The sequence below is a fragment of the Lactuca virosa genome, chromosome 6 (genome assembly GCF_052849685.1).
Source record: "Lactuca virosa cultivar CGN04683 chromosome 6, Lactuca_virosa_CGN04683_v6, whole genome shotgun sequence".
NCBI lineage: Eukaryota > Viridiplantae > Streptophyta > Magnoliopsida > Asterales > Asteraceae > Lactuca > Lactuca virosa.
Window position 1 is genome coordinate 8,900,551 of NC_136431.1, and position 27,041 is coordinate 8,927,591.

Consider the following 27,041-nt stretch of genomic DNA (forward strand, 5'->3'; position numbering starts at 1 on the left):
CAAGTGGCAGTTCGTGTCGAGTTTAGGTTGGAGGCTCGAGGTGATTGTTCAAAACACGGAAGAATATGAGACGAACGTGTCAAAAACATATACCGATATCACCGAAACCGATTAAAATCCAATCTAAAATCGTTTATGTTGTGTTTGTTTAGTTTTATAAGGAATAACACTCCTAAGATAACGAGTAAAGAGCAAAGGGCCACATTATCTATTTGGTAACCTTTTTATTAAATAAATTGCATGCCACATGACCCATCGGAACCGTGTACCGACAACCACCTTCTTCAAACGTACACTTCCCACCTTTATATAAATCCGTCATCATCACTGACCTGTAAGTTCATCTTTCTGACTCACACTCAAACCTTTTTCAACTCACTTTCAAGTTTCAAATTCTAAAGGCAAGTAGGCAACCCTTTTAATCTCATCTAACTTCCAAGTTATTCCTCAACCAACAACATTATCGATTCCCAAATTCTAAACACTCCCACAAACTCTTTATAAGTCTTTCGATCTTATCAAGTTTCAAGGCGATGAAACAGATTCAAGGGTTCAGAATTCGACTGAAGCTCGTTAAAGCCTTCAAATGGGTAACTCACGAAAGAAAAACGCATTCTAGATACAGTAAACTAAAACCAACAAACTGTAGAGATAAAGCAATAGCAAGGCTCTGCAAATTAGGCCGGAGTTTGAAGAGGAGTCTGAAGGAGCTTTGCTGTTCGAAACCCGGTTCATATTATGCTCGGATCGGAGTGGGAATCTCCGGTGAGAAAAAACCGGTGCCGAGAGGGCATTTGGCGGTGTACTTTGGTGAAGAAGAAGACGATGCGCATAGGGTTTTGGTGCCGGTGATATATTTTAATCACCCGTTTTTTGGCGAACTGTTGAGAGAAACTGAGAAGGTTTACGGGTTTGATCATCGTGGTGGCATTCATGTACCCTGCCGGATATCGGAGTTCGAGAATGTACAAATGAGGATTTGTTCCGCCGGTGGTTGTGGTGGAAGAAGCGGCCGTTCATGGCGGAGGTGGTTGTAGCTCATGGGCTACTACTACCTTTACCTTTTTTTCTTTGCTGCCAACTTTTTACGGCAATCTTGTATCCTCTTAAACTTATCTAAAAAAGAAAAGAATAAGTTTTTGGGATTTTGTTGATCTTTTTTTTCTTCCTTCTTTTTATGATTTTATCCTTGGTTCTCACTTTGTAAATAGAATTTCAATTTTATACTTTCTTTAAGTAATTGTGTTTTTAATTCCGCATGAAATATATAGTTATAATTATTAAAAAATGTCCGCTAAAATCTAAATCATGGTAAGTATAATTTTAATTCAAAAGATCATTAAAAGTTACCCAAACTCATTCCTTCTAAAATGAGATTTCGTATAATTGTTTCTAAAATGTTTAACAAAGGTTTGAATTATAATAATGATGTAGAAAATGAATACAATATTTTGAATACCATATAAGTTGAATCTGAGTTTATAGATAATTTTTCTTGTCATCTTGTGGTTTTAATTTGATATTGCAGAGGTAATTAGACAACTAAACTATTAATTTATAAATTAAAATGTTAAAAGTAACATCAAAACAATATTAGTAATCTTGTGATGCGGAGTGAGATGGACTCATTCACACATGGATGGTAATGAGAGTTATAAACAATTGATTACTCATATATCCTCTAATAAATCAAAATCTTTTTGCCACACGTTTTTTTCTCTTTCATTTAAACACATGATATTTTCTAAAATTTTTGAATTTTCTATTTTCCACTTGTCATTTTATTGTATTTTTTATTTTATTAAATTAAAATTCCACATTAAATATGCTAGGTAATATATATGTAATGTATTTATTAGAAAGGGTTTATATATGTAATGTATTCAATATATTAAAACATCATTAATTTTAATAATTCAAAATTTTTCTCATTTTTCTTATAAATTTAAACCCCTCAAATTGTTAAAATTTCATATTTAATTTTTTTTTAATAAACTCATTTAATACATGGGTCTCACACCTAATAGATACCATTAAATTGTATTAGGATGGATTCGAGGTTATGAGGCCCTTGACGGGTTTTCATGGGCTAATATCTTTTGGTCAAAACTTTATATTTTTATGAGTAGGCCTTGAATGGCCGAAATCCATTGGACAACAAAAAAAAAGAGTAAATTACATGAATGGTCCTTATGGTTTGGGATAATTTTTACGTTTGGTCCCTAACTTATTTTTTTTAACTCGGAAGGTCACTGCAGTTTGTTTTTGTTGCGCGCTTGGTCCCTGTCTTATCTAAAAAGACTATTTTGTCCTTAATTTTTTAATTTATTTAAATAAAGTGGGATAGGTAAGGTAAGGTAAGGTGGGGTGGAAGTGGAGTTGGGATGTGTTTATTTAAATAAATTAAAAAAATCAAGGGATAAATAGTCTTTTTAGGTAAGCCAATGACTAAACGCGTAACAAAAACAAACAATATGGAACTTCCGAGTTAAAAAAAAAATAAGTTACGGACCAAACGTGCAAATTTCCCCAAACCATAGGGACCATTCGTGTATTTTACTCTTTTTTTAAATATATTTAATCTTTAGAATTCCACCAAGTATTGTACTTTCGATTTTTTTTTCTTATTTAAAACGTTACATTTTGAAAACATCTACACAGTTATTTCAGTTAAAACTGCTTCCTATTGGGATGATATTGGTGTACCCACTTTCCTGTGTAACCATTTATTCCAGAAAGATCTTGATAAAAAAATCTTTTAATTTTTTTTAAACAAATAAATAACGTGAATAAGCAGCTAATACATACTAATTTTTTTATATTGTGTTCAATACGATACAATGATACATGCATCTTAATTCCATAAATACTTATATTTTTTGGTTTGTGTGCCACAGCCACTAGATCCTGATGATAGTTGGTACAAATGTCGACTCAACATTCAAAATTCTGCTCTCGAACATATTCAAATACTATAAGGTATTAGTGATATTTTAGAAAAAAAAAATATTGTCACCTAAAATACATACTTCCTCTTCCTCTGTCCTATATTTATTGTTCACTTTTGACTTTTGAAATCTTTATTATTTAACTTTGACCTTAAATATTTTTGTTTTTGATATATAATACTTGATGCAAAGTATATGAATGAATGTATTTTAATTTTTTTATATTGTTATAAGTTTCATCAAGTAATTTATAACATAAATAAAAATATTTACCAACTCACCAAACAAAATGTTGAAACAACGAAACAACATAAACAAAATCTGACACGTGCTTTTTTTACTTGTTATTATTCATTTGACGATATTAATAATTAGGACCTTTTAATTGTATAACATATATATATATATATATATATATATATATATATATATATATATATATATATATATATATAACTCTTTAGCTATGCATAAAACTTAAACAAATATATAAAATATAAATCGATTATAAAAATATACAAAAATAACTTTTTATGTTAAAAGGCTATAAATGAAATAGTATTACGTTTGATTGTATATAACTATAAATAGTTTGAACGTATGGTGGAATTGTGGGGCCACCACCTTATTTTTTACATATTCAATGTTAAAACTGCAATAGCCTTTTTATTAAGGATGATTAGATGAAGCACAAGAAAGAAGAAGAAACAGGTGGCTGTCTTCAATTTTAATTTAGAAATGAATAAAATAAATAAAATATTTAAAAATGTAATAGTCTTTTTATTATGGATTTTTGTCACGCGTCAAAACGTTATCGAGAAGCTTTTGGATAGATACTTCAAGACTCAAGAGGAAGACCGGTTCAAGTGAATGAGACCGCGTTTCCATTGACTTCGGCCGGTGTGAGCATTAACTTATACACTTAAACCAACCTACCCTACTCCGGTTTCATACTTATTGTCGACCGGCCCAATAGATGTTTTTCTTCTTTCTATGTTCATTGTACTCCATTTGGTTTTTACTACTTTAAACTAAATAAATTATTTCAGTTTTTTGTTTAGTTACTACACTTGCACTTGAGTAATTTTTATTTAATATTAGATTTTTTTATTTTTTAAATATTTTTTATTTTGTCAATGATTATCGACATTTAAATGTTTGAATAACTAACCAAATATTTTATTAGATTAATACGAAACTAGAGTGATGTTACTGAGGGTGTAATTCGATGCGGAGCTAATACTCACACAACATGTAAAACATACGTGCCTTTACAAAATATCAATATAAAATGACACACATACCAATCGACAATAATATTTATAAAAAAAAAAAAAAAAAAAAAACAGTACCATTATGCAGAGGAACCAAACATATTAATACACAAAAGTCTTGGTCAAAATCTTAAACCCAAAAAAAATACCTCTATGTACAGAGAGCAAACCTGCCAACATAAAAAATATTGTAGCCAAACTATAAAATTCAAAAACTATTGTGGCAAAAATCTCAGATCTAAAACTATAATTTTGCTAAAGTCATTTGATTTTTATTTAATATAATAACATGGATAACGAATTTTAAAAACAAACTCAAAAGGTTACATAAGAATATAAAAGTTTAGCAAACGTGATGTATTTTTAAAAAATTATATAAATAAAATATGTGAAATATATTTTGGCAACCTAAAATATTTTTATAATACATGATTTTAAATAAATGTGTAATCATAAACCAAAGAATTGACGGATATGTGTCTTCAGGCAAATATTCAGATTTCAAGTTAGGTTGTAGAAGAAATATGTAGATTTATTAATATAATAGTTTTTGTATATATAAACCGTTCTAAAAATATATAATCAATTTCAGTTATCCGTTAGCAGTGGCGGATGCAGCCCCGTTAAGTGGGTGCATGGACCCCACTTAGAAGTGGGTCCCACCATTTTTGTTACTAATAAGCCCTTTAAAAATCATATTTTTACTAAAAACACACTCCTTAACACCCCCTTGTACATAAAATTGTCCCGATTGATATTTCTTTTTACCGAAAAACTCAATAAAAAAATTGAATTTTATGCTTTTATATATTTTTATGAAAATGGACCCCACTTATATTTAGTTTTGGATCCACCACTGTCTGTTAGGGAGGTTGGAGTAGGGATCAAAGTAGGTCCAAACCCGGACCGGATGGACCCGGACGTAGAAAACCCGGAACCAGTTAACGAAATTTTGTAGAACCGGAAACCAGACTGGTATATAGGAACCCGTTCCGGTTCGGTTCTGGCTACGGTACAGGGTAAAGTGGGTCTAGAACCGGAAAACCCGGAAACATCAAAGTGGGTAAGTTGGAAACGGCTAAAGTGGGTTTAGAACCACAAAACCCGAAAAAACCGAATTTTTTTGCATTTACTTACTACTTAGTGAGTTGAACTTTGAAAATTTTCATATTGATATCCCGACTTCGGGGGACTGTAAGTCCAAATTGAATATGAAACCAAAATTGATAAAATTATCGTCTAAGATAATGTAAAAACTCTAAACTACACTCCGAAAAAAAACCGCATGTCAATCCAACTTTAAACGAATGAGATATGCATGTGTTAACGTTTTCACAAAATACAAAGTACAAAAACAAATAGCTGAAAAGTTGAAAATTTTCAGCTTTGATATCCCGACTTCAGGGGCCTGTAAGTCATTGAATATTAAACAAAAAATGAAAAAATTATAGTTTAAAATCATGTAAAAACTCTAAACTATAAGTTGGAAAATACCGAATGTCAATCCGACTTCAAACGAATTCGATATGCATGTTTTAAAACTTTCAAAAAATACAAAAAAACTGAAAAACTTAAAACTTATAGCTTTGATATCTTAACTTTAGAGGACTGTAAATCAATGAATATAAAACTAAAAATGACAAATACACGTTGGAAAAAACCGTATGTCAATCCGACTTAAAACGAATGAGATTTGCATGTTTTAAACGTTTCACAGCAAAACCGGTTCCAGCCCCTAAAAGTGGTTATGGTTCTTAGACCCGGTTTACCCGGACCCGATGGACCCAAACCTGGATTAGCCGGAACCCGAATAAAGCCAATTTTTAAACCTGGAATCGGGACCGGTTCTATATATTTCGGTTCTAACGGTTCCAGTTCCGCTCCGATTCCGGTTCCGGTCTGGTTTTCCGGTTTTATATCTCATCCTTAGGTTGGAGTGGATCGGACAATAAGAGTTTGGGATGGCGGTACTATTGAGTCTTCCATAATTTGGAGCTTTTTTCATGATATTTCTTGATATTCATAGTTTTGTAGACTCTTATTCAATCAAACTGAAACGTCCCAAAAATACAACCCAAAAATTTTTGTTTGAAAACATTACTAAAACCATAATATCAAATATCATATAATAAAACCATGAGTCGTGTATCTCAAATGACATAATAAATGTATCAAATCAAAACCGATGTCAATATCATGTCAAAAATATCAGAGTCTAACTCCCAGGCTAAAACTGTGGTGTGTGTCATGCCATCATTCCGAGCCCTTCCCCTTGCTAGCTGAAGTACCTGAAACCAAAACTGAAACTATAAGCACGAAGCTTAGTGAGCTCCCCCAACTACCACATACCATACAATAACATATAAAGCAACTACTGGGCCTTGCCCACTGCATCGGACCGAAGTCCGGAAACTGCATCGGACCGAAGTCTGGAACTAACCAGGGTCTTGCCCTCTACATCGGACCAAATTCCGGAAACTACATCGGACCGAAGTCCGGAACTAACCAGGGCCTTGCCCTCTGCATCGGACCGAAGTCCGGAAACTGCATCGGACCGAAGTCCGGAACTAACTAGGGCCTTGCCCTCCGCATCGGACCGAAGTCCGGAAACTGCATCGGACCGAAGTCCGGAACTAACTGAACATAGCATAGCATAATCATAACTACTAGCATAAACACATATACCGCATATTGCATCGGACAGAAGTCCGGAACACATAACACACGTACATGCTTGAGTCACGAAGACATCAAGCACACCGAACTACTGCATCGGACCGAAATCCGGAACTACTGCTAACTAAACGGGCCAGCATTGTGGCCGTAGACCCGTTCCTACTGGAAGGAAAACTCACCTCGTAACGATGGCTGCTGAGATGCTAAATCTGAAACTAGCTGACTGCTGCTCCGGAACTCCCCGGCTACAAATTCCATAGACACTAAATCACATACTGATAACTGTTCTCAGGGTAAAATGACTAATTTACCCCTGGTCAAAGTCAACTTTCAGTTGACCGGACTCGCCGAGTTGGGCCGCCAACTCGCCGAGTCCCTAACACCTTTTCTAATCCTCTACTCGCTTCAACTCGTCGAGTTTGGCAACAACTCGACGAGTTCTTCTTCCGTACTAACGTCGAATCTAACTTCATCCGACTCGCCGAGTTGTATGAACAACTCGTCGAGTTCTCCTTCATCATATGAACACGTCCAGACTGTGACTCGCCGAGTTGTATGAACAACTCGTTGAGTCTGTTCTTGAGGCAAGAAGATTGCCTTGGACTCGCCGAGTTGGGCCGCCAACTCGCCGAGTCTCCTGCATGCCATTACTATACAGTCGATTCTTGCCGATTTCAGTGCATCCAATTCTTAGATCTGGGATTCTAGGGCTGGTTTTGCACGTAAAGTTTCCAACTTTACGTCCATGCACACGACAATGGGCCTAAAATACCAAAATCATCCAACACTAAGCACTTAGGGTTTGGAACAAGGCTATATTTGCATAAAGGTAGCTATATTGGGTTCCTAGAGCTCAATAACATCCAGATCTATGGTCTCCATCCCAAGGAGAGCTCAAATCTCGAGTTTGAATCAAATAAAGCTCCAAAAGAGACATAAACAAGCATAAAAGAGGGTTTAATGGAAGAATAAGCAAGGTAATAACTTTATTACCAGAATATGAGACAGATGGAAGCTAGCTCTTGGATCTCCTTTCTCTTCTATTGATCTTCTTTCCTTCCTTCTCTTCTACGACTCCCAAGCTATCACAACACACTCAAGCTCAACAATGGGCACTAGGGTTTTACAGAGAAATGCTCTAAAGGTGCTGGAGGCTGGGGTGGGAGGCTATAATGACGTTTAAATAGGGTACAAACCCTGGGATTTAGGGTTTCATCCAGACTAGCAGACTCACCGAGTTCGGGATACAGACTCGTCGAGTCGCCTGCTAAAGACGCGTGCAAAAACCCGTCTCTACTCGACGAGTCGGGCTACTGACTCGTCGAGTTTCTCTTAAGGAAGGAAAATACTATATTTAAATTACATACCAGAAATGGGGCGTTACAATTCTCCCCCACTTATCTTAGACTTCGTCCTCGAAGTCTGCTGCTACTGGTCCTGAAAATAACTCTGGATAGTGCTCCCTCATCTCTTCCTCAGTCTCCCACGTCCACTCTGAACCCTTCCGGTGTTGCCACTGCACCTTCACTAACTGAACCACCTTGTTCCTCAAGGTCTTCGTCTTCCGATCTAAGATCGCAACTGGCCTCTCAATATAATTCAGGCTGCTATCAACCTGAATATCCTCCAATGGTACTACTGCTGACTCATCCACCAAACACTTCCGTAACTAAGAAACGTGGAAAGTGTTGTGGATCTGGCTAAGCTCTACTGGAAGATCCAAACGGTAAGCAACCCGACCCACCCGGGCCAAAACCCTAAAGGGACCAATGAACCTGGGGCCCAACTTTCCCCTCTTCCAGAACCTGATGACACCCTTCCAAGGTGACACTTTCAGGAGGACCATGTCGCCCCACCTGAAACTCCAAGTCCGAACGCCTCCTGTCGGCGTAACTCTTATGCCGACTCTGCGCAGTCTGCAGTCTGCTACGGACCTGCTGGATCAACTCTGTGGTCTTGAGCACCACCTCAGTGCTCCCTCTGACCCTCTGACCGACCTCGCCCCAACAAATCGGGGTCCTACACTTCCTCCCGTAAAGCATCTCGAAAGGAGGGTGGTCAATATTGGCGTGGTAACTGTTGTTATATGAAAATTCCGCTAATGGAAGATACGTATCCCAACTGCCACCAAAATCTAGAACACATGCCCGCAGCATGTCCTCGAGAGTCTGAATCGTCCTCTCGCTCTGCCCGTCCGTCTGAGGGTGGAAAGCGGTGATGAAGTGAATACGAGTCCCCATCTCGTCATGAAACCGCTTCCAAAACTTGGAAGTGAACCGGACGTCTCGATCTGATACTACTGATACAGGCACTCCATGTCGTGCCACTACCTCGCGCACATAAATATCGGCTAACTTTTCGCCCGATATGCTCTCCTGAATCGGTATGAAATGCGCGCTTTTGGTCAGCCGATCCACTATGACCCAAATCGAATCAACTCCACGTGCGGTCCTGGGAAGCTTAGTGATGAAATCCATAGTGATATCCTCCCATTTCCACATGGGAATGTCTAACGGCTGCATCTTGCCGTGGGGCCTCTGATGTTCCGTCTTGACCTTTCTGCAGGTCAGGCATCTCTCCACATACCATGCTACGTCCCGCTTCATGCAGGGCCACCAATAATCGGGTCGAAGATCTCTGTACATCTTTGTCGCCCCTGGGTGGATGGAGAACCGAGACTTGTGAGCCTCGTCCATCAATACCTGTCGTACTCCACCCCAGTACGGTACCCAAACTATCCCATGAAGGGTCAACAATCCTCGACTATCATAGTCAAAGGAAGCTACTCGGCCCACAATCCTCTCACATTTCTGCCTCTCCTCCTTCATGCCCTCAACCTGTGCCTCCCTAATCTGCTCCAACAATGGAGTAATCACTTTCATCCTCAGACAAATATCCCTGATCGGGGCAGCTACCGCCTTGCGGCTCAGGGCGTCGGCCACTACGTTGGCCTTGCCCGGATGATAAAGGATCTCACAGTCATAATCCTTTACCACGTCTAACCATCGGCGCTGCCTCATGTTCAGATTCGGCTGATCCATGAGGTACCTCAAACTCTTGTGATCCGTGTAAATGGTACAACGGACCCCATAGAGGTAATGTCGCCAAATCTTGAGGGCAAACACTACTGCCCCCAACTCTAAGTCATGTGTCGGATAGTTAGCCTCGTGAGGCTTCAACTGTCTAGAGGCGTAAGCTATCACATGGCCTCGCTGCATCAAAACCGCTCCCATACCTGTGATCGAAGCGTCACAGTAGACTACAAAATCCTCTACTCCCTCTGGCAGGGTAAGAATCGGCGCCTCGCACAATCTCTGTCTGAGGGTCTCAAATGCTGCTTGCTGCTCAGGCCCCCAGCGAAACACCACCGACTTCTTGGTCAGTCGGGTGAGCGGAACTGCTATCTTGGAGAAATCCTGGATGAATCTCCTGTAGTACCCTGCCAGTCCTAGGAAGCTCCGAATCTCAGTTGGAGACCTCGGGACCTCCCACTGCATCACGACCTCTATCTTGGCCGGATCTACTAGTATACCCTTCTGGTTGATGAAGTGTCCAAGGAACTGCACCTCGCGCAACCAGAACTCGCACTTGGAGAACTTCGCGAAAAGTCTCTCCCTCCTCAGCGTCTCTAGCACCTCTCTCAGGTGCTCCTCGTGCTGCTCCTGAGTCTTGGAATAAACCAAGATGTCATCAATGAACACTATCACAGACCGATCCAACATCGGTCTGCATACGCGGTTCATGAGATCCATGAACGCGGATGGAGTGTTGGTGAGCCCGAACGACATCACCACAAACTCATAATGACCATAGCAGGTCCTAAAAGCGGTCTTCTGCACATCCTCATTCTGACCCGCATCTGGTGATATCCTGACCGTAGATCAATCTTGGAGAACCAAGATGCTCCCTGAAGCTGGTCAAACAAGTCGTTTATCCTCGGGAGTGGGTAACGGTTCTTCACCGTTACCTTGTTCAGCTCCCAGTAATCTATGCATATACGGTGCGACCCATCCTTCTTCCTCACGAACAGGATCGGGGCTCCCCATGGTGAACTACTCGGTCTGATGAAACCCTTGTCTAGCAGCTCCTGCAGCTGCGTAGACAACTCCTGCATCTCTGGAGGAGCCAGCCGATATGGTGCCTTGGCTATCGGAGCCGCACCCGGAACCACGTCAATCCGAAACTCGACCTGTCTTTCCGGAGGTATCCCAGGTAAGTCCTCCGAGAATACGTCCGGATACTCTCGCACTACTGGTACATCGTCAACTGTCGCCTTACCCTTCTCCCGGGCATCTATAACATAGGCGACGTACCCTGCGCAACCCCGCTGAACGTAGCGTCTCGCTCTCGCTGCTGAACAAAGGACTGGTCCGCGCTGTGGCCTCTCACCCTGAATCACTAACTCTCCCCCACTGGGAGTGCGAACCCTCACTAACTGCAGCTCACAATCAATCACTGCCCCATTGGGGCTCAGCCAATCCATACCCACTATAACCTTATTCCCTCGCAGGGGAATAAGAACCAAGTCCACTGAAAACTGCTCATCAAATAACTGCAGCGAACACCCCCTATGTACTCTCGCGACCCTGACGGTCTTGTCATCCGCTATCTCAACCTCAAGTGGACAATCCAGCTTCCCCGGAGCTCTGCTAAATCTCTTGCTAAGCGCAAGTGAAACAAATGATCGGGTAGCCCCCGAATCAAACAATAATGTAGCTGAAATGTCGTTCACTATGAACGACCCTATACGAAAACATATAACTATGAGAAACAATCAATATCAAATACAGAGATAAGAGGAAAATACATACCCGTCACCACATCAGGAGTCGCCCGCGCCTCCTCTGATGTCATCTGGAAAGCTCTACTCTTCGCCACTAGCGCCTCAGCCTGACCCTGATGGACGTCTGTAATCCTCAAAGTAGCAGGGGCAGGTGCTGCCACCTTCCCTGCTGCTGCTAAACTCGGGCACTGGGACTTTTTATGTCCCCTCTGATTGCAATGGAAGCAAATTAGATCAGCTGCTGTGGTGGTGGTGGTGGTTGTACAATCTCTACTCATATGCCCGGTCTGACCGCACTTGTAGCAGCCGGAGATCCCTGCCTTGCACGCCCCATCGTGCAATCTCCCATACTTGCCACACCTACTGTGGCTCTGCTGTCCTCTGGATCTGTGATCCGATACCTTGGGCTTTTTGCCCGAACTCCCTATGCCAGATGTCGCCTCTGGCTTCCTCTTCTTCTCCATCTCCAAATCTATCTATCTCTCTCTCGATCCCTCGCAATCATATCATCCAGCGTTTTACAGCTGGACCGGCTCACAAACTGGCGGATATCACTCCGCAACATCTCATGATAACGGGCCTTCTTCATTTCCTCATCAGCTGCGTACTGAGGAACGAGAAGAGCCCTCTCCCTAAACTTGGCGGTAATCTCCGCCACTGTCTCTGTAGTCTGGGTGAGATCCAGAAACTCCCTAGCTAACTGTTGCACCTCAATAACCGGTGCAAACTCGGCTCTGAACCTGGTAGTAAAATCAGCCCAGGTCATCGAATCAAGAGCTGCGTCATCTCCGATAACATGCCCGATCTCCTCACACCAATCTCGTGCCCTGTCCTTCAGAAGACATGATGCTAGTCTGACCTTGTCCCCCTCGGGACATCTGCTGGTGTGGAACGCATTGGCGACATCCGCCAACCACCGGGTACTCGCAATGGGATCCCGTGCCCCATGGTAGTCTGGAGCTCCACAAGCCCGTAACTCCCTGAAGGTGAGTGTGCGCGACCCCATCATGGCCGCCACCTCAGCACGGAATGTGCTCAACCTCTCGTCCATCAGCTCTAAAATACCCTCCTTGATCGAACCGAAGATCACAGGAGTCTGCTCAAGTATGGTGCGAGTAACCTCTGAGGAGAGGAACTCCCTAGTCTGCTCATCCAAATGCTCGGCCCCCGAGCCTGATCCCGATCCCTCACCGGCACCTGAACTGCCGACTGCTGGTCTAGGGCGCAAAACCACCATTCTGAAAACATACAATGACAAACGTCAGGAATACTGATATATCTCGAGGGATCGCTACTACTACAAGTTTCCTGGTCTCGTCTCAGTCTTCCTTGGTTCAAGTACGGATCCTCTGCTTTCAGTGGTACGGGCCCATACTACCTTCCACATCTATCCGTACTTTCCTCAAGAACTGCCTTGACTCCACCAAGTCCCTCCTACTGCTACTGATCTCTTCTTCTCTTATCCTAGGCTTGCCCTAGGGAGATCTCTGACTCCACCCAACTCAGTCCTCAGCCGCTGAAGGCCTCCTTGTAATGCCAATTAGCCACCATATGGATACCATCACATGCAACGAGGCTCAGATAATCCTTAGAGTAAGGGACTCATCCCTACAATGGTTAGGACTCAGACAAGATCTACGCAATAGGGTCAAATCCAACACTATGAGATTATTCAACCCTGATTGCATGTGACTTAACATATCTACCTAATAGCTAACTCCCATCACTCCGAGTCCCACAAAGCACAAAGCAAGCAACATTCAGACAAAGGGAACTAACTCAAGCAATCATATCCACATAACAAGAATCTGTACTAGCATACGATTCTAAGCTCGTACTATCAGGCATAACCTAATCAGGCTATCCTACTACTGTCTACTCGATACTGGCATGCAATTCTCATAAAGTTGAAACACATATAGCAGGCACATAAGGCATCCTTCCTAGATCCTTAGTCCTAATCTAGCATGCTGTTCTACTGAAACTGATAATCATAACATAAACTTGTATGGGTAATTTGGGAGTACTTACTTGAGTTCGGCTGATCGCATGCACCACACCCCTTTCTCTTTTTCAAAACTCTTTTTCTTTTTAAGTTCCTTTTTCAAAAATTCTCTCGAAAATGTTTTTCTTTTGAAAACCTTATACCATTTCCTTAGTTTGAGTTCAGACACACCCGAAAGTGCGTCTGAATCCCTCAAACCAAGGCTCTGATACCAACTCGAAACGTCCCAAAAATACAACCCAAAAATTTTTGTTTGAAAACATTACTAAAACCATAATATCAAATTGTTGGGTTTTGAGCATTCTAACACTCCTAAGTGTACATGCAACCCTAAATACCGTGGATCTATGTTTTCTCTATTATACATGCAAATATGAACTTTCCAAGGTATTCATCCTAACTAGCATAATAACATTGATTCATATGAATATATCAAGTTAGAATTACATACCTCTTTGATGTAGAATGATTTCATGAAGCTTGAGTGTCTAGTGCCCCATGTGTGACACCCCAAATGGTTCACACAACACCAAATACACTTGGAATAACTTGAGAGAACATACACACTTCATGAAAATCGGCTAGCCCTCATGTTCATACTCTAGTGTCCGATTTTGTCAACAATAAGATGCTTATATAGTTAGTGACAATTAGGGTAAACCCTAATTGTCATGGCTTTCCGTTTCCTTGGATCCATGGGTTCAAACATACCATGGAGCATCCATGGAGCATCTTATGGGTTTTAGCCAAACTTGATAATCCATGGAGTCTTAGCCCACTATACAAGTATGGATGATTTACACAATCAACCCATATATTTAATTAGTCTTCTTTTGATCACTTAATTAATTATAGATTAATTCTTGATCAATACTAATTAAATAATCTTATTAATATATTATAACTTATAATATATTAACAAACCTTAAGTGTTATTTCTCTCATTATAGTCTATCCAAATGCATGATGCCATGCAACCCAAATGGACCATGTCGGATCGGGTCAAGTCTTACCAATTATAGTTATGGACTTAGACATTAATCCAACAGTCTCCCACTTGGATAAGTCTAAAACTATTATTGCGTATGACTTCAAGAACCGACTGTCAATCGTAGCTCTCAAAAGCTTCCGTCGAACTCTGACCTTGCCGATGATCTCTGACCTTTGTCAATGACTTGTCCATTAGATAAGGGATCATATATTTTCCTCCATTCTAGATATCATATGGACTGAGACATGGATTGTAAATCATTCTCTCTGTCCATTTGTTGTTTCCCGATTTCTGATTTATGATGACTGACTGATTGAACAAATCAAATCAGTCCTGGCTTGGCCAAGCACTCACATGTGTCATCGCTAAATCATCGAGGGGCCCACAGATATCGCTTTTATCCCGAAGGTAAAAGGAATGGATAAACTTCGACTCATATGGCTTGTTCTACTACTTGTTGAATCATACACAAAGGCACGTTTTATAACATCGAGTTACCAATGCGTTTTCGTGCAATCAATGTATAACCAACTCATAGTAACAACTCATATCTCTAGGTTTTAAGAATATAAGATATTATCGTCTCATGATCACTCGTGATAAAATCCATGAAGTGATTCAAATGAGCGTGGGTTGAATCCAATACTCAGAACTTATGAGCACTCATGAGTGTTGTAGCACCACTTTGTCCAACATCTTAGACCTCTACAAGCCAACCCATGACAGTCTTGATTCATATCTACTTCCAACATATGACCGACTGTGGATAGTTTGAATAACTTAGTCATTCAGGAAGAATGACCTATTTTATTCTGGAAGTCAAAACATGCAAGGTGAAACACAAGAATAATTGAATCTAATATGGTATCAAAACCTATGAATATAAATAAGACACTTTTATTTATCACTATACTGATTACTCATTATTCATTGTTTCGGTTTTATCAACTTTATACTTGAATTAAAAACATTAGTTGTCCCATGCTCCAAGCAAGTACACTATGTTTTTCAAAACAATAGCTTTGCCATACACCAAGTATGCACTCTATGTTTGTCTATGATCCTTACTTTGTGAAATAAACCAATTGAACATAATTTCAATGATTCTAATTTCACACTCCCAAATCCTTATCGAAAAATGTGAGAATTTCAAATTCCTATCATTTATCGAAATCTGTTTAGATTTTAAACTTATATGCACTGACCCTCCTGTAATGAATATGTACAAAGTCACAAAGACTTGTCAACAGTCATTATAAGGTATTCCAATGGAGTTCAACTCCATGGAAACTAAGTCTCATATTCAAAGTACATTGCTTTGAACATGCTTCTTGCATTAAGTTTTCTAATCTTACACAGATAACTTCCACCTATGGAGACAACTCCAGATTCTCATTTTGACTATCACTTTTGAACAAGAAATGCCTATTTTTAGAATATGTCAATATGGTCCTTCCAAAATTAGCACTATACTTCCGACTATCCCTGAGCAACCAATCTTTGGTAAACCTTAGATTGTCCTCGACAATTGCTTAATCCTTTTAGTCATATCCAATTCTAGACCTTTTCCCTTCTTAATGCCTCTGGGCATTTGGATAAATTTAGAAATGACAAATATTATAGCACATGCAATCGATCCTGTACCCAAAGCAAATGGTACACGATTCATGATGTCTCACATAAAGACATGATTCTAGACCAATCTTTTGCTACAATATTTTTATTTGCCATGTTTTCAAAATTTGACTATGAAGAGGGATGCCGTAATCATAATCGAATTTTGAGAACGCAATATATAGAATTTCCTTAAGTTGAACCAATCCAACATGAAATTCATATATATATTCTTGACTAAAGATGATTAAGGTCTCAATCTAAGCCTTTAGAACTGAAATGAAGTATATCCTCTCCCTTAATTATAGCAAAACAACTTTTTCAACCCCTGCAACTTCACGAATTGAAACTTTTGTTTTCTATAATTAACATTGCTAACTTGCAATACTTATCATAATTATCATGCTCCCACTAACATGATGATTATTAGCATAACACTTATGCTCCCACTAGCTTTGACATGTACTCAGAAATCAGCTGGACTTCTAGAAGTCAATACTTCATTGACTTTCTTACCAAAGTTCAAATTTCTGAGACGAGATTGCCTTGATAAGACTTTATCAAAATCATACACCTTTCCTTAGATAGCATTCATGTGTGTCTAAACAATTTCAGAACTATGAAAAGGGATGCCGTAATCATAGTCTCAATTGTTTAGACCTTTTGCCATCTGCTTCAAATCTACTTGGTGGAAGTGTTTCCTCACCATCATTTTCATGAATCCGAGAGAAACCTTATGACCCTTAGATTTTATGGTGTATGTGTTCCTATCCATGTGAATTTGTCAAAACCATAATCACAAGACAAATGACAAATCCAAACTCATATGGACTGAACTCAATCTTAATTTCTTGCCACCTGGCAGCACAAGGGCCTGCCATTGCTTCCAAGTTGTTATGCAACCAATTGAGAACTCTCAGAACTCATATGCAAAGCCAACTTTAACTGGAATGGGCACAGAATATGTCAACACGATAGGTTATAAACCTCAAGTCGTGTGCTAGTGAAGAACCTCAGGTTTTATTCTTGATTAGTTCTTGAGACTTTCAAGAATCTCTAAGACTCCCACTGTCCTCTTGACATATAAGACTATCTTGCCAAATATTCAAGAGATAGTTTGGATTCTTTATCAAGACATACACTTCACACAATTGGCCTTAGTTGGTCTTTGTTTAATCCAAAACATCACAACTTACCAACTTCAAATGTACAAGAGTAGGACACTTTTACTCTTACATTTGACAAGTGTTATAAAACTTTCTTTAAGATATGTCACTCAACTTATAGTCTTGGAGTATGACTCTAAGACTTGTTTTGGAACGAGGTATGACTCATCTTCTTGATTTAACCATTTCAGCAATTCATGACTCCTCTTCTTAGCCATAAATATGCACTAAGATGTCCTTAGAAGACCAATTGTGATATGGTTCTTTAATCATTAAGATGATCACAAAACATGATACTAAAATACTCTCCCATCTTTTCAGATTTGAGAAACTTTTATCTTTCTGCCTAATTTGATTCTTCTCATTCGTTCTGCCATGCATCGAGTCTTTTCCAATGCTTCAGAATTATACTTAAACTTATAAGTATAACCATATTTACTAAAGTTTAGTAAATCATGACGAATAGTCTTATCGATCTTTGTGGTGGACATGACCAGTGCACAAGAATGTGTACTCGATCCCTTTAGTCCTTCACTTGATTCACACATCCATGTGAACAAGTCTTAATTTTCCAATGCTTGAAAGTTCTCATTCATCATACTATTCAACTTGCATGATTCCAAGTTTCTATCCAACTGAAGCCTTGGGAATGAGAATCTTTCCTTATTTGGTAAATTATGACACTACCATAAACGAAAGAATCAAGTCCATTTTTTTCCAAATATTGCTATCAATGGAATCATATAAACAACCATTTTTCACAAATGCCACTTTTAAGGATATTTAAAATAAATATAAAATTAAAACCTTTTATTTTATTTCAAAACTTTGCGGAAAAAACTTATCCTTACAGTGCAAATGCATATGAAAAACTTGTTGTTATTTATTCCTAAGCAATATAACATAACTCCTAAGTAACTGCTTCAAAAATTCTGATCACCAAACCATGCGATCGAAATCTATCTTCGCGATCAGAATCAGCATATACTTCCTTTAAGTTTCTTCACATTTCTTTGATTCTTAAAACATCAACATGTGACCCAGTCACATCATGTAACAAGAATCTCAGAATAGAAACTTAACAGAGTTAGATAGTGGACTTTACCTAAAGTAGAGTCAAACTTCTTGACTTGATCAACCTTATGATCTTTCAGGTAAATAGGCAGCTTCGCAATCAATGCCCCTTCCTTTGGCAAGAGAAACATATGGACTTTTTGGGAATGGTGTACTGGACTATCACAGACTTGCCTTTCTCTTTACCATTTGGTCAACCGAGTTGACTATGGCCAATCCCTTTCCATTGGGAAGCGAAAGCTTTTCTGGATATCCAATGTTACCATTTTCAAAGTCCATGGAAGTTTGGGAAGTTGATATTCTAATCAAATTTGCTTTACTAGTCCTCCAAATCATTGTTGATTCAGTAGCACCAAGCAAATAGATATGATCATTAAGGTTCATGGCATATTCTGTTTCATAGTAGTCCCAAAGGAGCTCACTATGTGACTTAGAAAGTGATTGAACATCCAACTTTCTTAAGACTTTGACACCCAACTCTCCCGGCTTGTTAATATGTGACTTCATCTCCAAGATTTGATCACACATAGACCTTGCTTGCCATTAGTTCTGTTTCATAGTAGTCCCAAAGGAACTCACTATGTGACTTAGAAAGTGATTGAACATCCAACTTTCTTAAGACTTTGACACCCAACTCTCCCGGCTTGCCAATATGTGACTTCATCTCCAAGATTTGATCACACATAGACCTTGCTTGCCATTAGGGTTTGAGTGACCTTGAACTTGTGGGTTAGGGAGAATAATTGGAGGAGGTGGAGGAAGTAAAGTTCCAAGAGATTTGGGAAGATCATAGATGTCTGAGCTAGACATCTTTTGGGAGATATTCAAGATAGTTGATTCAAAGTCCTTAATATAACACCCAATATGAAATATTAAGGCTAGGATCCAACAACCTATTTATAACTGGAAGAGGGATGCCGTAATCCGAGTTATAAAATAGTTGAAGGTAGGTAAATGACGATTTACCAATTTCCACCATGAAAAACGAAATATAATTAAGTTTTACTTGGATTTGAAACTCCTAGATCTTTTGAGATTCATTGAACTTTTCAATGGCATGTTTCAATCTCGAGTGTGCCCTTCAGGTTTTGTGACTGGGATGCCGAGGATCACAAAACAAGGTGTTAAGTAACCATGCAAATTACTTGGTACCCTTAATATTTACCCCTCAATCGATGTGCCGGTTAACCACACGAGCTCCACCGATACTATGATAAATATTAAGTTACCCTTTGCCTACCTTGTTAAATCCTAGTTAGTGTGCCGGTTAACCACACACGCTCCACTAATGGTTTAAACAAAGTGCAAAGTGTAATTTCATGGATTAGCACCTTATTCACATTTTCCTAAGTAACTAAGATTGGGAATTTATAAGTGTTTAGTTACTTAGTATTTATCATTAATACTTTTAATGAAGGGAGAATTATAGTCCTTGTCCTACCTGTTCGGCTAACGACCCTCCACCAGTCAAGGAAGCGGTGGGTGAGAGTGGACACCCATTAAGCTGCCATTTTATAGGCAACAACCTTATACCCCCCTTATAGACCGGCTTCGTGAATGAGGCCTACTAATGGTAAGACTGACTTGCTCTTATACATATATATATATATATATATATATATATATATATATATATATATTATTAACTTATAATATTATAAAGTATAAGGGTTGAATTTTAACTTTTAAAATTCTAAGGGCTTAACTTGGAATTAAAGTATTCATGAGAGAAACTTTACAAATTCCAAAACTTGAGGGCAAGTTTTGAAACTATTCAAAACTAATTAATTCCATAACTTATGAGTTTAAAGTAGTTTTAAATAAGAAAACTCTTCAAGTTCCATAACTTGAGGACAAGTTATGGAAGACTTTAAACTATTAAAGAATGTAACTCTTCTTCTTTTGTAACTTATGGAACTAATTAAGGTTACACATTTTTATTATTTAATGAAGTGACTCTTGAACCTCCATAACTTGAGGACAAGTTATGGAGTCATAAAACCATTTAATGAGGACAAGACTCTTCATTTTGTAACCTTTGCCAACTTTTATGAGTTTTAAGAAACTTAAATGTGACCTTTCATGTAACTTGAGGACAAGTTACACAGACACATTTTAGAATCAACTCTTAGATTAAAATAGATTGAAAACACATAATCAATTAACTTTTCTATTAATCTAAGCAACTCATATGAACAAGGATCAAACTTTTTCATGTAATTAGCATAACTTTTAAACTAATACAAAACATGAATCTATTGACAATTATCTTTGAAATTGGATTAGCATGAACATTACCACATCAAAAACAGGTTTATAGGTTCAAAAACAGCTTATGGTAATGTTCCTAGTACATTTCTAGCCAAAAAACTCGAAGATATGTTGTCAGGGGGTCCAACTCGTCGAGTGCATGAACCAACTCGACGAGTTGGATCGTTTTGAACACTTTTAAGGCATGGACTCGTCGAGTCCCTTTATGGACTCGGCGAGTCTGCTGTTCAGACAGCAAAAAACTTCGATTTTTAAGTAGATTTTGCAAGTATAACAAGAAAACAAGCCTAGACTCTAATACCACTGTTGGGTTTTGAGCATTCTAACACTCCTAAGTGTACATGCAACCCTAAATACCTTGTATCTATGTTTTCTCTATTATACATGCAAATATGAACTTTCCAAGGTATTCATCCTAACTAGCATAATAACATTGATTCATATGAATATATCAAGTTAGAATTACATACCTCTTTGATGTAGAATGACTTCATGAAGCTTGAGTGCCTAGTGCCCCAAGTGTGACACCTCAAATGGTTCACACAACACCAAATACACTTGGAATAACTTGAGAGAACATACACACTTCATGAAAATCGGCTAGCCCTCATGTTCATACTCTAGTGTCCGATTTTGTCAACAATAAGATGCTTATATAGTTAGTGACAATTAGGGTAAACCCTAATTGTAATGACTTTCCATTTCCTTGGATCCATGGGTTCAAACATACCATGGAGCATCTTATGGGTTTTAGCCAAACTTGATAATCCATGGAGTCTTAGCCCACTATACAAGTATGGATGATTTACACAATCAACCCATATATTTAATTAGTCTTCTTTTGATCACTTAATTAATTCATTCTTGATCAATACTAATTAAATAATCTTATTAATATATTATAACTTATAATATATTAACAAACCTTAAGTGTTATTTCTCTCATTATAGTCTATCCGAATGCATGACGCCATGCAACCCAAATGGACCATGACAGGTCGGGTCAAGTCTTACCAATTATAGTTATGGACTTAGACATTAATCCAACACAAATATCATATAATAAAACCATGAGTCGTGTATCTCAAATGACATAATAAATGTATCAAATCAAAACCGATGTCAATATCATGTCAAAAATATCAGAGTCTAACTCCCAGGCTAAAACTGTGGTGTATGTCATGCCATCATCCCGAGCCCTTCGCCTTGCTAGCTAAAGTACCTGAAACCAAAACTGAAACCCAACTACCACATATCATACAAAACATATAAAGCAACTACTGGGCCTTGCCCACTGCATCGGACCGAAGTCCGGAAACTGCATCGGACCGAAGTCCGGAACTAACCAGGGCCTTGCCCTCTGCATCAGACCGAAGTCCGGAAACTACATCGGACCGAAGTCCGGAACTAACAAAGGCCTTGCCCTCTGCATCAGACCGAAGTTCGGAAACTGCATCGGACCGAAGTCCGGAACTAACCAGGGCCTTGCCCTCTGCATCGGACCGAAGTCCGGAACTAACTGAACATAGCATAGCATAATCATAACTACTAGCATAAACACATATACCGCATACGGCATCGGATCGAAGTCTGGAACACATAACACGCGTACATGCTTGAGTCACGAAGACATCAAGCACACCGAACTACTGCATCGGACCGAAATCCGGAACTACTGCTAACTAAACGGGCTGGCATTGTGGCCGTAGACCCGTTCCTACTGGAAGGAAAACTCACCTCGTAACGCTGGCAGCTGAGATGCTAAATCTGAAACTGGCTGACTGCTGCTCCGGAACTCCCTGGCTACAAATTCCATAGACACTAAATGAGATACTGATAACTGTTCTCAGGGTAAAATGACTAATTTACCCCTGGTCAAAGTCAACATCCTGGTCAAAGTCAACTTTCAGTTGACCGGACTCGCCGAGTTGGGCCGCCAACTCGCCGAGTCCCTAACACCTTTTCTAAGCCTCTACTCGCTTCAACTCGTCGAGTTTGGCAACAACTCGATGAGTTCTTCTTCCGTACTAACGTCGAATCTAACTTCATCCGACTCGCCGAGTTGTATGAACAACTCGTCGAGTCTGTTCTTGAGGCAAGAAGATTGCCTTGGACTCGCCGAGTTGGGCCGCCAACTCGCCGAGTCTCCTGCATGCCATTACTATACAGTCGATTCTAGCCGATTTCAGTGCATCAAATTCTTAGATCTGGGCTTCTAGGGCTGGTTTTGCACGTAAAGTTTCCAACTTTACGTGCATGCACACGAGAATGGGGCTAAAATACCAAAATCATCCAACACTAAGCACTTAGGGTTTGGAACAAGGCTATATTTGCATAAAAGGTAGCTATATTGGGTTCCTAGAGCTCAATAACATCCAGATCTATGGTCTCCATCCCAAGGAGAGCTCAAATCTCGAGTTTGAATCATATAAAGCTCCAAAAGAGACATAAACAAGCATAAAAGAGGGTTTAATGGAAGAATAAGCAAGGTAATAACTTTATTACCAGAATATGAGACAGATGGAAGCTAGCTCTTGGATCTCCTTTCTCTTCTATTGATCTTCTTTCCTTCCTTCTCTTCTACAACTCCCAAGCTATCACAAAACACTCAAGCTCAACAATGGGCACTAGGGTTTTACAGAGAAATGCTCTAAAGGTGCTGGAGGCTGGGGTGGAGGCTATAATGACGTTTAAATTGGGTACAAACCCTGGGATTTAGGGTTTCATCCAGACTAGCGGACTCGCCGAGTTCGGGATACAGACTCGTCGAGTCGCCTGCTAAAGACGCGTGCAAAAACTCGTCTCTACTCGACGATTCGGGCTACTGACTCTTCGAGTTTCTCTTAAGGAAGGAAAATACTATATTTAAATTACATAACAGAAATGGGGCATTACACAAACTTTGCAACTATTTTTTTTTCTTTCTAACTTTTTTCACTCAAAACTAAAAATCCTAAAAAACATATGCTTAAGCAAGGAAACTTAACTTCAACCCATATTGGTTAGAGATATTAGTCTAAGTGCAATGACTATATAAGCTCTCATGGATACATTTCTAGTACACGATACTAAACTTATTGTGTCCCTCAAATTAAGTAAGGTCGTGTTTTTCCTCCATGATTTCACTAGGATAGGGAAGCGAAAAATACACTATAACATATATAGGCTCAAATAAACATCGAAATTCGCATCAGATCGTCACACACAACACTAGCAACCTAGATCTCAACATAATACTACAAGAATTTTTTAAGTAGATTCAATTTTAGATTATTATTTCAAATCTTTGTAATAATTTTTTAAATCCTAGTCATTTTTCAATTTTTATCAGTAAGCTTGTATTCCTATATCCTACTACCTACCCCACACTTAAATGATTCAATGTCCCCATTGCATATTTAAACAATTAAAGAACATAAAATTGAAAAGAAAGAATTGGAACAGACTCCCCTTCGGTAGTAGCGGCAATATCGAATTCTCAAACTTGTGTGGTAAAGCTTGGACTTCTTGTATAATGGCTGAAAACAGTACTTATGGACTCTTCTATTGTGAATGCAAATGTGTCGTATTGAAATAAACCAAAGAACCATCTTCAAAAAGTGTGTTGAACCTCTGCCCCAACGTGGTATAGGAACGCCACGTCGTGGTGTCGAGCAAATGGTCGTAATGATCACAAATTTTAAAATCGCCAAGGCATGGTCTAGTTATGTCACCTCGTGGTGTCAGGTCGGATGCAGTCGTGATAAAATCGAATGCCACGACGTGGTGATGATGACCACGTCGTGGTGTCTTCTCAAAATGCCTTAAAAAGCCCAAATAATGCATCGTTATTTCTTAATGGTTTTAGATCATTCCCAACCTTTTCTTTCTGTAAAATTTCTTCAAAACTCTTCTCTTCATCAAGTGGGAACCCCACACTTATTCAAAAACATGGTCTTCAGTTATAATCTTCTAAAAATCTCACGACTTTTTCATCAAATAAGCTCCTCCTTCAATGCTGCACTTTCGGTAAATACTACAAAATAAGATCAAAGACTAGAGAAACACATCATCATTCGGTTAAACTAAATTTAAAATAAAAATAAAAACTAAAACTAAAAAGAAATCAAAAGGAAAAGATAATGCAAGCCCTCAAAAATCGGGTTGCCTCCCGAAAAGCACTTCTTTTTGAGGAGTCGTTAGCTGGACTCCTTCCCACTCTACGTTGCGTCAGGTGGAAGTGTAACCTACATGTTCTCCATCATCTTGAACCTTTCTCATTTGTAGGCAACACGTCTGTTGAATGTCTTTTTTCGAACTTTTTGGCATTTTCGAGTTGACATATTCATTATGCTTCCTCTTGGGTTCTTTCTTCATTCCAGTGTCTTTAGCTTTTGTCTTGTTTCTTTCCGGTCTTTTCTTGTTAAAATGAGACTCATCACTCTTTTTTTTTTCTTCAATTGGCTCCGAGGTTTGATCTGGAGGTCTTGTAAAAGCAAACACCTCAAAAATCATGGGCGTTGAAAGTGGAGGTTTCGAATGATTCACTTTTTCTTCTAATTTCTCTTCAGATTCTTTATGCTCCATGATCTTTGTGTTTCCTTACTTCACCAGATTTTCCTTGGCACGATATGGGTAAGGAAGAGGTGATTGATATGACTCGAAGGATGAAAAATCATAATTTTCTTTTATTGCCCACGACGTGACACTATTGCCTCCATGTCGTGTCAACTAGGCAGCTTCACGATACTCTTCTTCTTCCTTCACTTTTACTTCGAGTGACTGATTAGATTGCTCTTCTATTGAATCAAGGACCACATATGCATCAATTTTGCATCTTCTTTTGTATAAACCGCCATGACTTGATAGATTGGGATTGACTCGGTTTTTCTTGAAGGTGAATCTAGTAGCTTTTCTTGCACGAGCTTCGTTAATTGCCTGACTTGTGTATGGATGCTCATGATAGATGCTTATTGTTCTCTAAGTGTTGCATCTGTAGCATCATGTCGTTTTTCGCTAGCTTCCATAAATCTAAATAGCATTGACTCGAGAGCAGATATTTTCTCGGATTGGACTTGTTCTATTTGGTAGAGATCATGCTTTTGTTGTTGAATTTCTTTTGTATCTCGATCTCTTTTGTACTCCAATTCACAATCCCTTTTAGAATTGGGTCCCCCACAAGCTCCACATCTATCTTGAATTGATCCACCCATTTTTGTGATCCTTTCTTCCATTACGTCGAGCTTTGAAATTACTGAACTGATAGCATCTTGACCTCCATCTTTACTTGATTTTCCTCTAGTGAAATCCTCCTTTGGGTTGTGATACTCTCTTGAATGCTTACCAAATTCGTCAATCAAAGCTTTACTTGTTGTCAGATCCTTCTTTGTCATGGGCCCTTAAGAGTCTAGAAGTTGGCGAGTGCACGCATTGACTCCATCATAAAATATCGAGATTTCTTATTGCACATTGAATTCATGTTGAGGGCAATGTCGTAACAATCTCTTGTAACAGTCCCACACTTCGTATAACGACTCCCCTTCTAATTGTTGAAAATTATGTATGTTTCTTTTAAGCTTCACCACTTTTGAAGGAGGGGTAAATTGGTTTATGAACTCGGTCTTAAAATCAGCCCATGTCGTGATTACTCCAAAGGGAGGTGATTTTAACCATTCCCTAGCTTCACCCTTCAATGTGACCGGTAAAAGTCGAAACATCACCGCATCTTTACTCACATTTGGAGCATTAGAATAATGTGAAATCTGCCATCCAAAGGTTCTTGGAAGGGTTTTTCTTCTTTATTTATCATAGCCCTAAGGCCCCCACCCCTAGAAACGACCTAATGTCCGAAATATATATACTTGCCAAATTCTGGCCACCACGTTGTGGTCTTCATAGATATCCCGTATTCTCCAAGTCAGCGTCAAGAATCGCGAAGATTCCATTCACCATGCCGTGATCATTGGGAATCTGAATTTTCTCAAAACACGAAATTTGTACAAAATTTTGTCTAGGTTTCAGATCATTTTGAATCATGTCAATCGGAGTTACGAGTCATGAGATATGGTCAAAATATTGACGAGGGGTCAAGCTGTCCAACAACATCCTTTTTGTGTCTTCTTTTTGCCTAAGCTCACATTTTCCTGCTTCCTGCTCCTCGTTTGCTTTCTTTTCATCCTGATCATGTCTTTGCTACTACAAAATATACTTCAAACATAATAAGTACATTTTTCTCAAAATAAACATAATTATAGCTAAAA

General features: G+C 39.0%; 1 non-coding gene and 1 pseudogene across 1 annotated transcript; both read left to right on the forward strand.

Annotated features, from left to right (window-relative positions):
• The first annotated feature begins 337 nt into the window (after positions 1 to 337).
• Positions 338 to 1,236, forward strand: LOC145119090 (auxin-responsive protein SAUR36 pseudogene; annotated as a pseudogene).
• A 25,017-nt stretch (positions 1,237 to 26,253) lies between these two features.
• LOC145123180 (small nucleolar RNA R71) lies at positions 26,254 to 26,360 on the forward strand. Its single transcript, XR_013715051.1, has one exon. It is a non-coding gene; the product is annotated as a small nucleolar RNA R71 (small nucleolar RNA).
• The last annotated feature ends 681 nt before the right edge of the window (positions 26,361 to 27,041 follow it).